The sequence below is a fragment of the Leucoraja erinacea genome, chromosome 18 (genome assembly GCF_028641065.1).
Source record: "Leucoraja erinacea ecotype New England chromosome 18, Leri_hhj_1, whole genome shotgun sequence".
Taxonomy (NCBI): Eukaryota; Metazoa; Chordata; class Chondrichthyes; order Rajiformes; family Rajidae; genus Leucoraja; species Leucoraja erinaceus.
The window spans coordinates 23,189,399-23,210,803 of NC_073394.1; positions in this window are offsets into that span (position 1 = coordinate 23,189,399).

A 21,405-nucleotide genomic window follows, 5' to 3' on the forward strand; every position below is an offset into this window, starting at 1 on the left:
CACCTACTCTTTTTTTTGACAAAACACAAAGTGCTGGAATAACTCAGCGGGTCAGGCATCATCTCTGGAGATCGTGGATAGGTGACGTTTCTGAAACCTCGCTGATCCACTCGCTCCACGGATGCTGCCTGACCAGCTGAGTTCATCCAGCATTTCGTATTTTGCTCGATTCCAGCATCTGCAGCGGTTCCGTTTAGTTTCACAAAACCACGACGGTAGTTGAAAGAATAAATCGTTGATGTCCTGAAATCAAAGTGGGATTTGTGCCTTGGACACGCAGTCCACATCACTCGGTTGGCCCCGCGGTATAACATCTATAATGATCATATCGGACATCCTCCTCGGGGTAATGATGTACAACTTCAGCCCATCTTACAGTTGAGCAGAACACAAAGTGCTGGAGGAACTCAGCGGGCCAAGCAGCATCTGTGGAGGGAATGGACAGACGATGTCGGGACCCTTCTTAAGGCTTCAGACACGAACTGTCGTCTGACAATTCTCGTCATTTATTACAACCTCTCTAACAAATAAAGAGGTGTTTTTTTATCCATTTGCAAACACACATGATGCAGAAACCAAACGAAACTAATTGCATATAGCTGCAGACACAAGATGCTGGGATCTGCACTGTGTTCTGACTCTCCTCACTCTCCTCTCCCACCTGATGCAGGGTTTCAACCCCAAATGTCGGTCATTCTTTTCGCCTCCACGGCTGCTGCTCGACCCGTTTTCTTCCAACAGTTTGTTCTTTGCTTTGAATTGAACAGCATTTCTATAATCCCTTCGTTCTATCTTTAAAATGGCAAAAGTAGAAACCAACAATTGCCCTCCCAGCAGTAGAGCTGCAACCGTACAGTGCCAGAGACCCGGGTTCGACCGGGTGCTGTCTGTACGGAGTTTGCACGTTCTCCCTGTGACCCCGTGGGGTTTCCCCGGGTGCTCCGGTTTCCATCCACACTGCAAAGGCGTGCATATTTGTAGGTTAATTGGCTTCGGTAAACATGTAAATGTAAATTGTCCCTAGTGTTAGGGATCGCTGGTCGGCATGGCATCGACAGCCCCAAAGAGCTGTTCCCGCGGAGTATCTAAAGTAAACTAACGTTTAAATGAATCAATTTTGCATTAATTATGATGAATTGGCTTCATATTTTACTGGGCCCCACCCTTGTCACCTTCCCAAATTCCCCACTGCCCCATTCCCCCCAACTGCCCAGTCACTCCTCCCGGGGTGATCCTTCTCATTTTCCTAACCACTGTGAGGTGTATTTGTACTCTGGTCCATTCCTTCAGACTGCATCTGCAATCCACCTTTACCCACCACTTCAGTTATATCTTCCTTAGCTTGTCACCCTCTTTGTCTAGTTGGTCTTTGCGAGGTGCCTTTTGTATTAATGCATTGTATTAATAGTTATTTAAGAAGCAACATAAAGCTAAGTTGTTGAATATATTCACTTTAGTATTACTGGCAAAATATGAACGTGGAAAATAACATCTAGTCTACTTCCCCTCCCCGACAAGAAGTGCTGCCACATTATTCATCCTCCCCATGAAGAGACTGACAACCAACCTCAATCAAACAGAGATAACATTTGTTTTCTCAGAGACTTACTAAATCTAGAATTACCCCCCCCCCCCCATTAAAATAAATCAATATTAAGCTAATTAATTTATTTAAATGGAATTCATTCAATGTTGCGAGAGACTGATACAGTTAAACAACAATGTCCAAGTTTATCTTTGAGAACAACTTTCAGTTTCTGGATGATAAAGTGTTGAATATTCTGGTCGGTAAACTGGAGGAATGACCTAGAGTTATGTTTGATGTGAAAAGAGGAGAGACAACTTTGCTGTTGCTAATTCCCACTCTTAAGAGACAGGGTGAATGATATAGTTTAGATAGGTTTGAACAAATATAATGTGGAAGAATCTGGTAGAAAGACCATAGCAGAAATAAGTGTTAGATTGTTAGATTGTAGTCAGATACAGTTAAACTAATGTTAAAAGTTCTTTTTTTGGAATTGCTTCTCCTTTTCTGATTCCTATGCTGATGAGGCAGAGGATAGCTCTTGAGTTTCATGGACCAATTGAGATAACATCTCCAGTAGATAACATTGCCTTCTCTATCTGGATTCAAATATAGCACTACATGTTCAGCGCAAGATTCAAGCATCTGCAGTTCCTTGTGCCCTCAAAATGTAATAACCCTTCTCATATTTTCCTCCATATACCCCTCACTTTCTTTCCCCCCCACCCTCCCCCGTGCCTCACCTGATTCACACCCATTTCTCTCATCCCCTTCCACCTAAGTTCTTTCCTCTTGCTCCACAATTCGTAACTTCAATCCTTTTGTCCCACACCTTCCGTCTTTTCATCTCCGGCCTTTATCCAATCATCTGCCTATCAAATAACCCTCCTCACCTGTTTCGACTTATTAACTGCCAGGCTTTGTCCTGTTCCTCCTCTCTTCCAGCTGCCCTCCTCACCCCACCCCCACAATCAGTCCGAAGAGACCCGATCCAAAACATCACCTATCCATGATCTCCAGAGATGCTGCCTGACTGACCCACTAAGTTACTTGAGCACTTTGTGCCTCCACTTGTGTCTGCATCTCCATTCGGGTTGCAAGATAGACTTGCTTGTTCATGCTGGTTCTGAGAAAAGTCCTGGCAGAAGATCACAAGGACTACAGATGTCACAGGCAGTAAGGGTGTGCAAGGATTTCAGAAATTAAAACTCATCCCTTTACTCCTCGGCCCTGAGAAATTCCTTTGACTTAATGTCGTAACAAATAGCCAGGCTTATTCTGTTCTGATCTGATCCTCTTATTGTATTACTCCATCTGGTGGCACCCTATTTAATTGCCTGGTATTTTGCAGCTACACTATTATCAGACGTTAGCTGCATTGCCGACAGTCCTTGCGTTAACTTCTATTATTATTAAATTAACTTTATTAACTCTTATTTTTTTCAATTTTCACTCCATCCTTCCTCGCACAAACACAACTAGCTGCTAATTAGGTGCAGATCCAAAGTCTCCATGTTTCATCATCTTGATATTTAGTTTTTAATGATAAAGCATGGAAACAGGCCCTGCCCACCGGGTCCACACCAACCATCAATCACCCGTTCACACTAGTTCGATATTATCCAAGATTACACAGTTTACAGCAGCTAATTAACCTACGATCCTGCATGTTTTTGGGATGTGGGAGGAATCCAGAGCACCCAGAGAAAACCCACACAGGGAGACATACAAACTTCATACAGACAGCACTTGAGGTCAGGACTGAACCTGGATCTCTGGTGCTGTAAGGCAGCAGCTCTACCGCTGCGCCTCTGTTCTGCTGCAAATTATAACTAACAGATATTGAAACAAATGGCAATCGTGTAGAGCTCACTATTCTTATCACCCTTATGAAGCTCCAGTAAAGATTTGTGCGTGTTTATTTTCACCCCTGTAACTGAGCCACAGATCTCTAACCTTTGTCCACCCATCTGCCTATTCAACACCGCCACCCACTCACTTGTATCCACCTATCACTTCCCAGGCGTTGCCCTGCCTCCACACTAAAATAACAAATAAAGCAAATGAACAATTAGGGAATATACTATTGACCAAACTACATCTTATCGAAACCTACTGAATAGCGAAAGGCCTGGATAAAGTAAACGTGGAGAGGATGTTTCCACTAGTGGGCCAGTCTAGAACCAGAGGCCATAGCCTCAGAATAAAAGAACTTCCCCATAGAAAGGAGATGAGGAGGAAGTCTTTAGTCAGAGGGTGGTGAATCTGGGGAATTTGTTGCCACAGACAGCTGTGGAGGTCAAGTCAATAGATATTTTTAAGGTGGAGATTGACAGAATCTTGATTAGTATAGGTGTCAGGGGTTATGGGGCAAAGGCAGGAGAATGGTATTGAGAGGGAAAGATAGATCAGCCGTGATTGAATGGTGGAGAAAACTTGATGGGCCAAATGGTCTAATTCTGCTCCTATAATTTATGAAATTATCTTGAACAAGTCTGTCTGGTCTTTCATCTTTTTTGTTATTTTTAGTAAGTGTTAAAAAGTATGTTTTAGTGTTTCTTGCTTCTTTTATGTGGGGGGTGGGGGGGGTGTGGAGGAATTTTTTTTTCAATCCCTTACCTCGACGGAGATGCAATTTTTTGCAGTATCGTATCTCCGTCCCCACTGCGGCCTAACATCGTGGAGTTGGCAGCCTTACCTGGAGACTGACCCGGCGCTCCAAGCCACGGGAGTCCGCGGGACTTTAACATCGCTGAGCTTGTGATCCCTTTGCCGGGGATCAATCCTCCACCATGGGGCCGGTGGACTTTAACATGGTGAAGTCCGCGGCCTCTGGTAAGAAGAGCCCAACCCGGGAGCTCCATGCCGCGGAGAGAATTTCAACCGTCCCGACGCAGGAGTTTCGATCACCCTGACGGGGGTTTGATCACCCCGACTGCGGATTGTTTGACTGCCCCGACCGTGGGACAACAAGAGGAAGAAGATTGAACTTTATTGCCTTCCATCACAGTGAGGAATGTGGAATCCACTGTGATGGATGTTTATGTTAACTTTGATGTGTTTGTGTGTCTAGTTGATTTTCACTTAGTGTGGCTGCATGGTAACTCAAATTTCACTGTACCTTAATTGGTGCATGTGACAATAGACTGACCTTGAAACTTTGAACTTGACAATCTGATCATTGCCCAAAGAGAGGATTCCTAGATTTAGAAGCAACAGCTAATCTTGATTGCATCAAAAGATTCTGACTCAGAACATTAATTGTTCACAAGGAACAAATCACATAACAAGAATAAACAGTCCTCCACTGGAGTTTTGATGCTCCCTCATGTTCCCTGCATTGTGTCTCATGTCGTGCTTGTTTTATATACAAGATGAGGATCACAGCCTCTGGGCTTTGTGCACATTTGTTCAAGATGCTGCAGTCTGAGGTTCCTGATCCTTGTAGAAGCAAGGCCCCAGTCACATCACCGTCAATTGCCCTTGAATTCTCCACAGTTTTCCTGTCCTTCCTGATTATCCCACTCTCCTGCACAAAACAAAAATTGCTAGAATAACTCAGCAGGTCTGCAGGAGGAGTAGATAGGTGGCATTTCAGATGGGGACCCTTCTACACATTGATCCATTCCCTTCACCGATACTGCCTGTCCGTTGAGTTACTCCAGCACTTTGTGTTTGTTCATGATTCCTATATCTGCAGTTCCTTGTGTTGACCAAATTCTTTCTCTTTTCCCTCTTTTCTTCCCATCTCCCTCCCTTCCTGATTACCACCCCTATCTCTATTTCCCCTCATCCTCAAAGCCTATAAACTGCCTACTTACCTGCTGCAGTAAAGCAAAGTTTATTCTAACCTTCAGTCCATGAGTCGTTCTTTCAAGTTGCATTTGATTCTAGTTCCTTGTACACAATCCAATATTTGTTTTCATTTACATTAGCCATGCCTCTCAAAGCTTTACATAATCATTTGACCTTGATTAATCTTTGTACACCAATACAAACAAGCTCCGATTGAAACTCGATTCATAATATAGACCCTGTTCTTATACCCATTTCTTTGAGGTTTGTGTGTGATTTAACAAATTTCACAACAGATACCTCAGCCTGCTTTGAGTGGGAGGGAGTTGTCAGCAAAAACAATGGTGGAAATGAAGTGTGACGGACATTGGAATGAATAGAGTTGTGCATTTCCCCAAAATAACTTCATTTGGAGCTGGTGCGATCACCTAACTCTGCAAGTTAGAGCATCATCAACAGGCAGTCACAGAGAACTACTGTATATCCAGGCAGCTTCCTTCACTCATAAACTGAAGAAAGTACTTCGAACTGCTTCACATAGCACAAGGTGTAAACAGTGTGGTTGAAAATAGAAGGGGATACTGGATACAAATGCTTTGCACAGAAAATAATAATGAAAGATTTTTCTTACACAGGGGGTGGGTGCCTGGAATGCACAGCCTGGGTTGGTGGTGTAGTCCGATACAATAGCGGTGTTTAAAAGACTTTTGGATCAGCACATGGAGATGCAGGGAATGGACGGATATGGATTATGTGTAGGCAGATTGAATTGGTCTTAACATCAAGTTTGGCACAAAGGATCAGGCAGTGTCCCCTATTCCCAGGAGAACATGGATAGGTGACATTTCGGGTCACTTGAAGATGGATCCCGACTCAAAATATCACCTATCCATGTTCTCCAGAGATGCTAAGTTACTCCAGCACTTTGTGCCTTTCCTATATCTCATATTACTTCAGATCCTGATTTTGCTCAGGAATCTTCTGATGTTACATGGTCCAGCGATTATGTTGCAATGTAGAACATTGTTTGGAAGAATCTCAACATTGTTATCTTTTGAAAGTAATCCTGCATATTCTGTACCTTCTCTCTCAGTGATTGCACTGCGATGGTGAATTGCTAGTGAGAGAAAACCTCACCGCTGATGGTAGAGTGGTTCAGTTCCACATTTAGCAGTACACTTACTGATCAAATTACAAAGGAACTGCTTAACTTGACATTCCAACAAATTTATAACCTAAATTATATTGAAAATAAAATTGAATTGTTCTTGAATTAATGTGAAAGCAGAATCAACCTAGCTGTTTCTTTTCCCGCAAACAACAATAAGATATTGTGATATTAAGGTGGCACAGTGGCACAGCAGTAGAGTTGCTGCCTTACAGCGCCAGAGACCCGGGTTCGATCCTTACTACGGGTGCTGTCTGTATGGAGTATGTACATTCTCCCTGTGACCATGTGGGTTTTCTCTGGGTGCTCCAGTTTCCTCATGTAAATTGACCCTAGCCTGTAGTATAATGCCAGTGTACAGGGTAATCACAGGTTAGCACGGACTCAGTCGGCTGTTTACACACTAAAGTAATCTAAAGTAATCTAAAAAAAATCTAAGGTAATATAAAGTAATTAGACTGCTTTGGAAAGTTGGTCATTTCATGCCCTTCTTGACCATTATTCAGGGACCGTTAAGTACACCTGTACCACTGCAGGGAAGAAAGGGTTTTAATTATCCTCTCCACAAATTCACCACCTTCAATAACTTATTCCCCACCACTTCCCTGAAATATTAACCAATTGAACTAACTCGAATCTGAAACACCCAAAATAGATTATGACTGTACAAAGGTTACACAGAAAAGCTGGAGAAACTCAGCGGGTGCAGCAGCATCTATGGAGCGAAGGAAATAGGCAACGTTTCGGGCCGAAACCCTTCTTCAGACTGTACATGACTGTACAAAGCCTGGTCTGCATGTAACTGGAATACTGTGGATATTTCTAACCACCATCTTGGGAAGGAGAGACATAATGTTTCAGTTGGATAGACACAAAACGCTGGCAATGGATGACCTCAGGATGGTTGTAGGAACAGTACCTCATATTTTGTCTGGGCAGCTTACAACACAGTGATGTACACATTGATTTCTCGAATTTCAGGTATTTCGGAAATTCATGCATTCCTTGTTCTACTTGTTCCACTGTTCGCATCCTTATATCCCAGTCGTTAGCACATCTTCATCAGCCAACAATCTGTTGCCTGGTAGATACAAAATGCTGGAGTAACTCAGTGGGACAGGCAGCATCTCTGGAGAGAAGGAATGGGTGACGTTTCGGGTCGAGACCCTTCTTCGTTCTGACCAGTCTGAAGAAGGGTCTCGATCCGAAACGTCACCCATTCCTTCTCTCCAAAGATGCTGTCTGACCCGCTGAGTTACTCCAGCATTTTGTGTCTACCTTCGATTTAACCAGCATCTGCAGCTCATTCCTACACAATCTGTTGCCTGCCCTGTTTTGTTCTGGCTTTCTCTATCTTTCAGTGTGAAGAAGGGTTCCAACCCAAAACGTCGCCTATTCCTTTCCCCAGAGTTGCTGCCTGACCTGCTGAGTTGCTCCAGCATTTTGTGTCTATCTTCGGTACAAACCAGCCTCTGCAGTTCTTTCCCACACATATTCCAGTTAGAACTGAATTATGGATATACTTGAATACTGCCTGTGCACAAAAAGGTCAAGTTACGAAGAGATGGTATATTTGTGTAATCAGCCATTTTGAAATATGATGGGTGAATTAATCAAAGAGTTCAAAATCAAAATGCTGGAAGAACTAAGCAGATAAAACAGCATATGTGAACAGATAAATAGAGTTAACATTTCAGATCAAAGTCTAACAAAAGAGTGTTTGGCCTGAAACATTAACTCTGTTTGTCTGTCTACCGAAGCTGCCTGATCTGCTAAGTATTTCCAACATGTTCTATATTAGAAGTAAAACAGTACAGCACAAGAATAGCCACATGGTGTATGGAGTCTACAGTGTGGAGGCTGTGGACCTGGTGATGAGCCTGGAACTCAGTCTGACCTGAAACACCACCCATTCCTTCTCTCCAGAGATGCTGCCTGTCCAGCTGAATTACTCCAGCACTTTGTGTCTAGTTTCAGTTTAAACCAGCATCTGCAGTTCTTTCTACACAAGAATAGGCCCTTCGGCCGACAGTGTCTGTGCTAAACATGATGTCAAGACCAACTGCTATCTGTCTGCACATAACTCATATCTCTCCAATTGCTGTATATCAACATGCCTGTGCAATAGTCTCCTAAATACCACTATCGTATCTGCTGGGGTGGTGGATGAGGCACACCCCACCCTCTGTCTGTGTAAAAAAGCTTTCCCCACAAATCTCCTTTGAACTTTACCCCTTTCACAAAGCCATGCCCTCTAGTTTTTTGTCTTTATTGGACTTTTCAAGATATGAAAATAATGAATGGGACAGATAGAGAGGATACTTCTACTGGTTGAAATGAGGACAACGTCTAAATATTAGAGCAAACTTTGGAAGAGCCACAGATAGAAGTTTGGAATTATTTACCGTAAATGGGAATGACCCCTGGGCCAATTGTTAGCTTGAGATGAATGCTATCAAGAGACAAGGTAATTGCAGGTAATCCGGACAAACCATAATCTCACTGAATGGCAGAAACAAATGAAGAGACTACATTATCAACCCCTCCAGATCCCAATGTAAACAAATATGAAGCAAAGAATAGGTTGGGATTAATTTGACGAACCCTGCACCATTGATTAATCTAACCACAAAAAATTGTCTCAGCTCACAAATAAAGGCACTTGAAGCCACCAAAACAGAATGTGAACACCTTGCATGACCACACACTTCTAGATGAGGGGAGACAAGAAGACATACGTGTGGAATTTAACAGATGCACTAAACATACACATATGGTTTTACAAAGAATGGAGTGGATAGTGCTTTTGACCTCCCAGTCTCGAGGGATCAGATGACATCAAACAAATCATTCCCAGATGGAAAATGATCCTTGCAAATAGTCCACTGATTCAGACAACATTGGGCTGAGGATATATTTACTACTTTGACAAATCATTGTTGTCAAGGGCCAGTAAAATAAAGTTTTCATCAGTGGAGTAACTTTCTCAGCAACTTTCCAACTGTACTAATCGTATTGAAAACATTTTTAAACCATAACTCATGACAAGGATCCAGCACACTGTGATGTGGAGAGAGGCTTTCTGCTAGACACAGGGCAGTTCCCCGCAGTCCTTGACTATCTGACACACCTTCTCGTTCTGAAAACACAAACCAGATGCCAGAAAAATTCAGTTTAATCAAGGGTGAGCCAGTTCAGAATGCCTTCTCCTAAATCTTTTCATATAAATTATTTACAATGAATTTGCTGGATTCCATTCAAAAATGTCACCCGAAAGGCCAGGCAACTTCAAACAAAACATGTATTTTTAATGGTAATTTAATTGACAATTTATTGTCCTGACTGACAGATAGAAAGGGGCTCAGGTATCGTACCCAGGGTATCATTTTCATTTGATTTCTTATTGCTCTTGGTTTCAATTTCCCCCCCCATTTTACCCACATAACGGACAGAAGGAAAAAGTAATTTAGCCTCCCGTTTGATGCCATTCAACTGCTCCATGTGGGAGCAATACCTTTAACCACATTTTCATCGAGGATGCAGCATTTGGATTCTTGACCATTGCAGCTGACACATCATTTCACTGTAAAACTGACATATGTTCTAGTTATCTAATATATATATATTCTACTTATCCTTTTTAAACTATCATCCATCTATTTATCTATCCATCTTTGTATAGACATTGGTTTTCTTTATATCCCATTAAAGTGATGCATAGAAATAAATGTTTCATATTCTATCAATGATGTGTGCAGAGAAGGTCTGTGTGTGTGTGTGTGTGTGCGCAAATACAGTAGTCTGTTTGTGTGGCAGACAAGGAGATGGGGAGAGAGGGGAGAGAGGAGGGAGGGAGAGAGAGAGGAGATAGAGAGGAGAGAGAGAGAGAGAGGGGAGAGGGAGAGGGAGGGGGAGGGGGGAGGGGGGGGGGGGGGGGGGGGGGGGGGGGGGGGGAGGGGGAGAGGGAGAGGGAGAGGGAGAGGGTGACGGAGAGGGAGAGGGAGAGCATTTGTGTTTATGTGCAAGTCGTGTGCTTGGGGAGGGTATAAATGTGAGTGGGTGGGGAAGAGTGAACATGCTTATGTGAGGGTGTGTGCAAGGACCGTGTGCTTGGTGTGTGTGTGTGTGTGAATGTGTCAGGGGGTTGGTGCAAGGGTGATGTGATGAGGTAGACATGAACAGGAGTTAACATTGTTACAGGGCTTGACTGAACTACTGATGTTCACCGTCTCAGCAACTTTACGTTACAGCAGCTACAGGACCACTGGAGTTAGCATGCCTTGGCACCTTGAGGAGAAACATGCAAAATGACACTATTAAATAACATCCAGCTTCTGGATGAAGGTCTCAGACTTACTGTATGTTACGGTTTACTCTCTGCAGCCTTGTTTATAGTTGAAATATGATTTCTGTCCAGTATGACCCAACCTATTCAAAACATTCTCATACCATTCCTCTATCAAAAATGTGAATGGGAGCCTACAAGTCAGGTGGGAGTTACCACAGTTTTGAACATATTGGTGTTCATCCAAAAATGTTCCGCTGGATTAAGACTACATGACTCACCAGCACTTGCAAAGGTTAATGAGGTTTTATTTATTTGGATAAGGCAGGGGCACCGGTAGGCGGATGAAAAAAATGCCAGATTTATGAGGCCCCAGGTTTCCAATATTGGTGGGGGGGGGGGGGTTAGTTGATGAATGTAGAGGCAAGCTTGTTTGAGCATATTTTCTGGGTAAACAGTTCACAGGCAGATCAACTCTTCTTAACAGGTATCCATTGCTGTAAATTAGACCATAAGACATAGGAGCAGAATTAGGTCATTTAGTCCATCGAGTCCACCACCATTCAATGGATCAATGGTTCTTTTTTGTCACGCATGCACATCACAGTGAAGTTCTTTTGCACAACCACATATTGTGTGGCACAGTGGTGCAGTGGCAGAGTTGCTGCCTCATAGCCTTTGCTGCGCCAGATACCTGGGATCGATCCTGACTATGGGTGCTGTCTATATTGAGGCTGTGCCCTTTGGTTCTAGACCTTCCAATGACTGGAAACCTCTTATTTTTTTAATTCCAGAGCGTAGGGCACAACAAACTGCAGCCAATACCCAGTGAAGCAGTTGGTAGAGCTGCTGCCTCACGGTGCCAGAGACAGAAAAGTCAAGTATATGAATGCATTGTCCATCAGGGAGGTCCAAGCAAGGTGTGGAGTTTAGGGGATACACATGGACTAGGCTCTTTGCCATTGCACGTGTCTTTGCTGCGGTCCTCGAGGATCCTACCCTGGATGGCCAGCCTCACCTCTCCTCAAGCAAACAGTAACTAGGTGCCAGTAGTGGCGTTTCCACTGAGGAGCCCATTGAGCAAGTGTTCAACAGCTCAGAGATTGGAAAAACTCACCCACTGTTAGCTTAAGCACACCCTGTGGTGTTGGGATGGTGTTTTGACCATTGGCCAGTCAGTTGTGAAGCACTAGCTGAAAGATAGTCACAGAGTGATACAGCATGGAAACAGGCCCCTCGGCCCAACTTGTCCACATCGACCAACATGCCCCATCTACACTAGTCACACCTGTTGGCCCATATTCCTCAAACCTATCCTATCCATTTATCTGTCTAAATTGTTCTTTAAAATTGTGATAGTACCTGCCTTAACTAACTCCTCTAACAGCTCATTCCATATACCTATCACCCTTTGTATAATAAAGTTGCCCCTCAAATTCTTATTAAATCTTCCCTCCCTCCCCCTTTATAAGATCACCCCTCATCCTCATGTGTTCCAAGGAATAAAGCCTAGCCTACTCAACCTCTCCCACTCAGTCTCTTGAGTCCTGCCAACAACCCAGTAAATCTTTTTTGAACCCTTTCAAGCTTCATAAGTGCAGAAGTTATAGGAGCAGAATTAGGCCATTCAGCCTATCAAGTCTACTCTGACATTCAATCACAGCTTATCTATCTTCCCTCTCAACCATATTCTCTTTCCTTCTCCCCTTAACACCTGACACCTGTACAAATTGACCAATACTAACAAAACTGAACACAATATTCTAAATGTGGCCTCACCAACGTCTTATATAACTGTAACATCACTTCTCAACTTCTATACTCAATACTGTAACTGATGAAGGCCACTTTGCTGAAAGCCTCTTGACCATCCTATTTACCCGTGATGTCACTTTCAAGAGACTATGTATATGCACTCCTAGAACCCTCTGCTCTTCAACACTCCCCAGAGCACCTGCCATTCACTGTGTAGGTCCTGCCTTGGTTTGACTTCACAAAAAATGTAACACTTTAAAGATGTCCCTTTAATTTGTGAGGAAAGCAACAAGCCAGTGAAACAAGCCACAAAATCCTTAACTGAGAAAAACTGTTTCATAATGGACATTGGGTAAAGTTCGGAGCTCCAATGCATGCAGATGTGGGCAGGACAGCACATGTCCCTATTACACAGTTCCCAGTCCAAAATCATTATTAATTTAATTTACACTGGGTAAAATTGAAATTGGTTCACAAGGCACTGTTTTCCCAGAGCTACCTGAATCAATTTCTAATCAAGAGTTGTTTAGTTTCGAGATACAGCGCAGAAACAAAACCCTTCGGCCCACCGAATCCACGCCCACCAATGATCCCCCACTCCCAGTCCCCAACCCCCAACACTTGTACACAGCGGGTCATCTGTGGAGGGAATGGACAGGTGATGTTTTGTGCAAGGAACTTTCTTCAAACTGATTGTGGGGGAGCGGGTGGGAGTGAGTTGTAAAAGAGAGGTGAGTGAATGTGTTGCCATAAATAGCTAGTTCAACTATTTTGTTGATATTGCTCTCTACCTGCCTATGAGCAAAGAGCCAGGTGATGGTTTATTTTTTTAAACTCAAGATAGGCAAGATTGTAAGAACAAAATATCAGCAGATGACTGGCAAATTGCCATTTGCGAGAATTAAAGGGAAAACAAAAAAATAAAACAACGTGTGAGGAAAAGATATCTGCTTTTGGCATCTCTACGTTATATCTCATGTTTCAGGCGGTGTATGTGAACTTCCTTTACAATATTCCATATTTTCTCATAAATCACATCCATCATGTCAAGCACACATTGAATGGCGGAGTGGGCATGATGGACCGAATGGCCTAATTCTGCTCCGTCAACTTATGGAAATATCAGCACAGAACCACGAAGAGATGGGAGCAGGAGGAAATCTTTATTTAACACGAACATACAGTAGGCAAAGATCGAGCGGTGTAAATAGTGTAGATTAATTTAGAGATACAACATGGAAACCTGCCCTTTGTTGGACAGCCCCACTGAGTCCACACCGACCATCAATCACCTGCTCACACCAGTTCTATTTTATCCCACTTTATCATCCTCTTCCTACAAACTAGGAACAATTTACAGAGGCCAATTAACCTACAAACTCGTACATCTTTGGGATGTGGGAGGAAACAGGAGCACCCGGAGGAAACCTATGTGGGCATATGGAGAATGTGCAAACTCCACACAGAGAGTACCTGAGGTCAGGATCAAACCCAGGTCTCTGCTCTATCAGCTGTGTCCCCTGTGCCACCCTTTACAGATGTTGAACTTAGGATCTGGGATTGTAACTTATCACCATTGCCTCCACCACACCTCCCTTCCCATACTTTAGCTCCAGCATTCTCCTGTTCAATGAAGTTGTCAAGTTTATTGTCATATGTGCAAGTATGGTGATGTACAGTACAGGTGCAATGAAATATCTTGCTTGCAGCAGCATCTCAGGGATAGAGAGTCCATCTGAGCAAAGTTTGGAGAGAATTGCACCCCTGGGGTGGCCTCCCCAACACCACTATCTACTAAAAAAGAGTAGCTCACTCAGCAGGTCAGGTGATAGGTGGATAGATAGACGTTTCAGGTCACGATCTTTCTTCAGACTGTACACCAGTTGCAGTTCCTTGTATGACCATTGTCTACTCATCGTTATTTGTGAAGTGAATCAATATGAACAAAATCCAACTAGCCGTCAGTGTGCATTCATCACAGAAGCAGTGGCTGCGTTACTGCACAGTGACATGCCCTCAGAAGCTATGAGGTAGCTCATGCACACATCCCCTTTACCAGAATGGTTTCGCAAGCAACAAAGTCAATGGAATGATTCAACTGTTGAGAAATCCGGATTGTTCAATTCACTTTTCTAAATGTTCTCACGATGTAGTCATTGATGAACTTATGTGTATTGGTGATGTTTGTCATTCAGTGTAGAAAGCATGGGTGGATTGGCTTACAGAGAACGGGGAACAGGCATAAATAGTGCTTTGTGTAGGAAGGAACTGCAGATGCTGATCTACACCAACTATAGACACAAAGTGCTGAAGTAGCTAAGGGGGTCAGGCAGCATTCTGGAGAAAAGGGACAGGTGACATTTCAGGTCAAGACCCTTCGTCAGATTAAGAGTAAGGGAAGTGGGAAACTAGAGGTATGAAAAGGTGCAAAGAACAAATGAATGAAAGGTATGAAAAGAACAAATCAAAGTCAGCACCGATGATCAAGGAAAGGCAGAGCCCACAAAGGTCCATTCTTGGCTGGGGAAAAGGTGATAACGAGTGGATACAAACAGTGAAACTTAGCAGGATGACAGTGGGGAGAAACTGTGGTGGAGGACAGATGGGGAATGCAAGAGTTACTTGAAATTAGATAAATCAATATTCATATCACTGGGCTGTGAGCTGCCTAAGAGAAATAGTGCCATCCCTGTCTGGCATGATGTAGTGAGTGATGTGCCACAGGAATTGGTGAAAATGTCTCCATTTCTATTTATACAACTTGATTAAAAGCACCAAAGTTTGTAACAAAATGTTCTAATATCAGAAAGAGAAGTAGGAAAGTAAGCAGTGAAGAGGACAAAAGGAGTTGCAAGGGATAGAGATGGAATAACAAAAGGACACAGAGTGCTGGAGAAGCTCAGCGGGTCCGGCAGCATCTCTGGAGAACATGCATAGGTGATATTTTGTGTTGGGACCTTCTTCAGACTGATAAACGGCAGAACTTCTTCAGGGATCCAACCTGAAGCAGGTCTGTTTCCATGCTTTAGAGATACAGCATGGAAACAGGCCCTTCAGCCCACTGAGTCCAGCGATCACCCCGTACACTAGCACTATCCTACACACCAGGGACAATTTTACAATTTCACCAAAGCCAATTAACCTAGAAACTTATATGTTTTTGGAGTGTCGGAAGAAACCGGAGCACCCAGAGAAAACCCATGCAGTCACAGGGAGAATAATAATAATAATAATAATAAATTTTATTTTCGGGCGCCTTTCAAATCTCAAGGTCACCTTACAAAGATTAAACAGAAGAGAAAAAAAACATATAGTCGGAGAAAAATAAATAATAAGGACATCATCAATACACAAATTAAAGAAATCGCTCCAAAGACACAAAATAAAATTTTAAAAAAAACACAATGTGAAGAGAGAGCAGCGGCAGCTAAAGCGCACCAGCGTCCACTCTCTCTTCCGACAGCCATCTTGGACACAAACTAACAAAGTACCTTACACACGGAAAAATCATCCCAGGCACAAAAGTCCAGTCCCCAACCCCAGTTCTCCCAAAAGTCAGGCCTATTAAGGCCACCGCTGTTGCCTCAACGGAGGCCCGATGTTCCTGGCCGTTCTAGCCGGGTGGTCTTGCCCCGGCGTCGGGAGAGTCCTCACAGCGGCTGGGCCACCTGGAACGGCCGCTTCCTAGCAGGGGATTGTCGGCTTCCGAAGCCGACAAGGACGCACCGAGTTGGAGCTCCCAGGCTCCCGATGTTAATGTCGGCGCCACCCGCTCCGCTCCACAGACCCACAGCCCGGAGGTGTTGATCTCGGTGGTCCAACTCACTGGAGCTCCAGCGCGTCGATCCAGCGCGGCGACCCAGGCAAGGCATCGCCCGCTCCGCTCCGCGATGGCGCTCCAGCGCTGTGCCGCCACCGAAGCCGAGGTGCTGGGCGGTCCCCACCAGGAAACGGCGCTCCAAGCCCGCTGGTAGGCCACGAGGACGGGTCGACGGGCAGCCCAGAGAAAAAGCTGCCTCACCGACCAGGTAGGGACCTAGAAGTAAGGTTACCTCCTTCCCCCCACAATAAGAAGTAAATTTCTCCGAAAAAACGACGAACAAAACTAACTACAAACTGAAAAAAAAAAGAATTAAACGGACGGCTGCTGGTTAGCAGCCGTTCCCCAAGATGGCTCCTCCTCCAGAATGTACAAACTCCATACAGGCTCCATACAGGCTGCACCCATGGTCACGATTGAACCTGCGTCTCTGGTGCTGTAAGGCAGCAACTCTACCGCTGTGCCACTGTACCGTATTGTATGGCTCTATAACTCCACTCAATAGTTGTCATGCTTTCTTGATCAGTAGCACATTATCAACCTCACCCTACTGTCCTCACACAGTACACACAGGTATCGCACACGGGCATCGCAAAGATAAATTGAATCTCTATATATCTCTCTATATTATACTAAAGGTCTCGTCTTGTTTGTATGTGTGTGTGTCTACATGTGTTATTGTATCTACACCAAAACGGTACATGGCTAGCACTGAGATTTTGCAGAACCTTACTCAAAATTTTTCCCCTCGTCGGTCTTGTCAAGTTTCCTTCAGATTTGATGTTATATTTCAAAAGTTATTGATGATTAAAGTTTAAAAAAAAGCCTACTTTGAAAATAATAATAATGACTTCTGAAAGAGACAGTCTTCCAGCAGCTTCCAGTGATGATATCACAATGCCATCTCACAGTCCACCAATCACAATGGCATCTTATTTACATAGGTTGCCGAGTCCAACAATGACATCACAATGGGCCCATGAAGTCTTCAAGCCCACACCGTTGCCAACAACGGCAGCCAAGACTTCGCAAATTTTACCACCAGCTCACTCCCCACAGCCCACTCCCCACAGCCCACTCCCCACAGCACACTCACCACTCCCAACAGCCCACTCCCCACTTCCCACAGCCCACTCCCCTGCATGTAATCCATATCCCTCCATTCCCTGCATATCCAATCCATAGCCCTCATTTTCTCAAGAAGGGTCTTGACCCAAAATGTCACCCATTCCTTCTCTCCAGAGATGCTGCCTGTCCTGCTGAGTTACTCCAGCATTTTGTGTCTCCCTCCATTCCTGCAAAACCCATACAAGAATTCAGTGATTAGTAATCAGAACCTAATTTTTTATTTGCCAAACTAGAAAACGAGAATAATAGTAGCCAGACCCCAGTCATTTGATACTGCTAATTGTTAATTCAGTTTCAAATCAAACTCACCAGCAGGAATTGTCACTATCCCTTTAAAATGGAGATTGCTGTGAAAACAAGGGGTGATGCAGCCCCTCACATAGTAGTCATTGTTGGTTACAGCACAATGTGTGCACACACAACAAGGTCTTGCTTTCTGCTGAACAGTTCCCCATCAGAAGCCAATTGCAATGGGGTTATTATCCATGCCGGGCAGCTGCATTCCTTGGAGATTCCTGCAAATGCAGAAGGCTTGTAGCAAACTGAACAATAAGCTGCTGCTCTCATTGTTTCATATCCAGAAAGTGTTCATGGTTGAGAACTGATCTACCCTTTCAAGCCTGGGCTGAATCATTGCAACCTTTGTCTGTTCATTCCAGTTAGCTCACACAAAGCACCATGGGTAAATGGTGCCATGGCTCTCCCGGCTGCCCATCGCGGTGTGTTTGGTCCATATCTCATCGTCACATCACCTGCACCATCTCAATGCTCCAGGTAAAACCTTCACCTGGTGGGGTCGGAGAGTCCGAGATTAATGCTGTAAGGTTAATATGGATATCAATATGGATATCAAACCGTTAATGGGTTTAGTATAGATTTCTGATTTGAAACTAGACTGAGATAACCTACCATTTAAAAAAGACAAAAATGCTGCAGGAACTCAGCGGGTTAGGCAGCATCTTTGGAGAACATGGATAGGTGACGTATCAGGTTGAGACCCCTTGACCCATATTCAAAACTAGAGTCTCAACCTGACACGACTCCAAATGTCACCTATCCACGTTCTCCAGAGACGCTCCCTGACCCTCTGAGTTACTCCAGCCTTTTGTGTCCTTAAATGAATGGAGATGAATGAAGTCAAAGCACTTTTAACGCACTGGTGTGATTTAGGAAATTTGACCATCAATAAATGACTAGCTTTCCTAGAAACATCAAGGAATGATGTCCTTTCGTGTGCTATTGATTGAGAGACAAACATTGTCTAGGACACTAGAGAGCCAGAAGGTCTTTTATGTCCAACTGGTGAAGGTGGATGGGCCTTGCCGAATGGACCCTGTACTGTACTAGACAGCATAATCAAAGATTTGTCTCACCCCATCATTCCATCTTCTCCCTGCTTCCATCCGGCAGAAGGTAGAGAAGCTTGAAAGCGTGCACCACGAGACTTAGGAACAGCTTTTTCTCCTCTGTTATCTGAATGGTCCTTCATTAAGCTAATGTACTGTCAGATTCACCTCTACCTAATTGTGGACTCTTGTCTCTGGAACTGGTGAAACTTCATGAAGGGTCATGCCCAATATGTCACCTAACCATGTTCTCCAGAGATGCTGCCTGAGCCACTGAGGTACTCCAGTGCTTTATCTCCTTTTCTTATAAAAGCAACATCTGCAGTTCCTTGTGTCTACAAAATGGAAAGGTTAGTTAGGTTCTGAAACAAAACAATAAACACGGAATGCTGGAGTAGCTCAGAGAGTCAGGCACATTTCCGGAGAAAAAGGATGGGTAACGCTTCGGACTGAAACCTTTTTCAAAGCAAATCTTGGTAAATGTTGCTCATTTTTAGTTTAGAGATACAGCATGGAAAAAGGCACTTCAACCCACCAAGTCTGCGCTGACTAGTGATCCCCATATCTGGCTCTATCCTACACACCAGGGACAATTTTTCATTTTTACCGAAGCCAATTAACCTACCAACCTGTATGTCTTTGGAGTGTGGGAGGAAACCGGAGTACTCGGAGAAAACCCAAGTGGTCACGTGGAGTACGTGCAAACTCTGTATAGACAGCACCGATGGTCTGGATCGAACCTGAGTCTCTGATGCTGTAAGGCAGCAACTCTGCCACTGCGCCACCGTGCCTCCGACAGAATTGTAAGAACAACAGAAAATGTAAACCATTTACCTGCCTTCTGCCGCTACTGTTGTGTTTGTGTTGCTATTGCTGTTTCTAGCATTCTAGAGATTTCCTTTTGATCTTTGCTATTTAAATGTACACGATTGTCTCCAATTCTGCTTGTGGTGGTCTCACTGGGAAGCAATTTGTCCACATAACACATCCACAATTCTTTACTTTTTATTTTTTTTATCTGTCCTCCTTTCAATTGGATGAAAAGAATCCATTGAGCTGACAGCTTCCACTCAGATAATAACATATCTTTGAATTTCCAATTAGTCCCAATTACTTCATGAGCTAAATTAAGCATTTTTGACAGCAGTGTGTTATTCCTTGTGCTGGATGTATGAATCCCTGGGTTGTCTGTCTTGTTCAATGATTGATTGGGATTGGTAATGTGCAGCAGCCAACATGAATGCATTAGACTCTGTCATACACACAAGACAGCTCAGATGACTCTCAGTTGAGTTCTCAGCTGCCAAAACAATTATTTATTATTAAGGTTTGCAAATAAGCTCTCATAAGAAGTTATACTAAGCAAACAAGTGTAGGCCTTTGCCTTCAGTGTTCGAAATATTGCAGTAATATTATGATATGGCTTATTGTGGTTTTTAAAGGGGCAGGCCACTGAAACAAAACTCTGTCTCTTCACCTCACCCGTATCCACCAGGTTTTGTCTCGCCTCCACCTCTCTTCCAGCTTCCCCCCCCCCCCACCACCACCACCACCACATTCAGTCTGAAGGGTCCCGACCCTATCCATACCCTCCAGGGGATGTTGCCTGATCCGCTGAGTGACTCCAGCACTTTGTGTTCTACACAAGATTCCAGACCTGTAGATAGATACAAAGTGTTGGAGTAACTCTGCGGGTCAGGCAGCATCTCTGGTGGACATGGACAGGTGAGGTTTCGGGTTGGGACCTTTCTACAGACTCAGAAATGGAAGCAAGCTATCCGGAAAACCAAAAGAACTGGCAACAAGAAAGAGGCAAAAACGCAGTACATTTGTAACTGGGTAAAGCTGAATTGTTATTTTAAATAACAAAAGCCTGTCATCTTAGGTTAGCTCTTTTGCAAAGCAGAGGGTTATTTTTTGCTTGAGGTCTACGGGGGTCTGCGGTTGGCCAAGTACATTTGTCTCTGACATTGCAACCTGAAGAAGTCAATGAGCTTATTTTTGTGTGGAGCTGAGGGGGCTCTGAGTCATGGTCTATAGCCTATTGCAGTGTCTGTCATGGTCTTGTTGAAAGCTATTTCCCTCCTTGGCACTTTCTTGAATGAGCATGCAGAACTGAAGCAAAATCTCAAATTAGTTCCAAATTAAAAATGACTCTGAGGCCCATTGTTCACGGTTTGACCATAGTAAGCAACATTTCAGTGGGTGTGGAAGAGGAAAGATTCAAGAAGATCAAGATTTGGAAATATGCCCTTATATTTTTAATCAAGTTCAATATTACACATCATCCCACAACACTGGCAAAGAGAATGCAATATCCAAACAACAGCTGCAATATGCCATTCACATATAATACAGAAACAGTCCCATGCAGAGCCTCCTGGTGGCAAGAAGGTGTTTAAGCAGCAGATCACCTGAAAACAGATCACTTCATTAAAAGGTCACCTCCAAACCATCATTGCTACATTCTTGTCAACAATTGATTCAACAGTGGTGAACACTGCCCAGTCCTTCACCTGGAGTATCGTGTGCTGTTTTGGTCTCCTAATTTGAGGAAGGACATTCTTGCTATTGAGGGAGTGC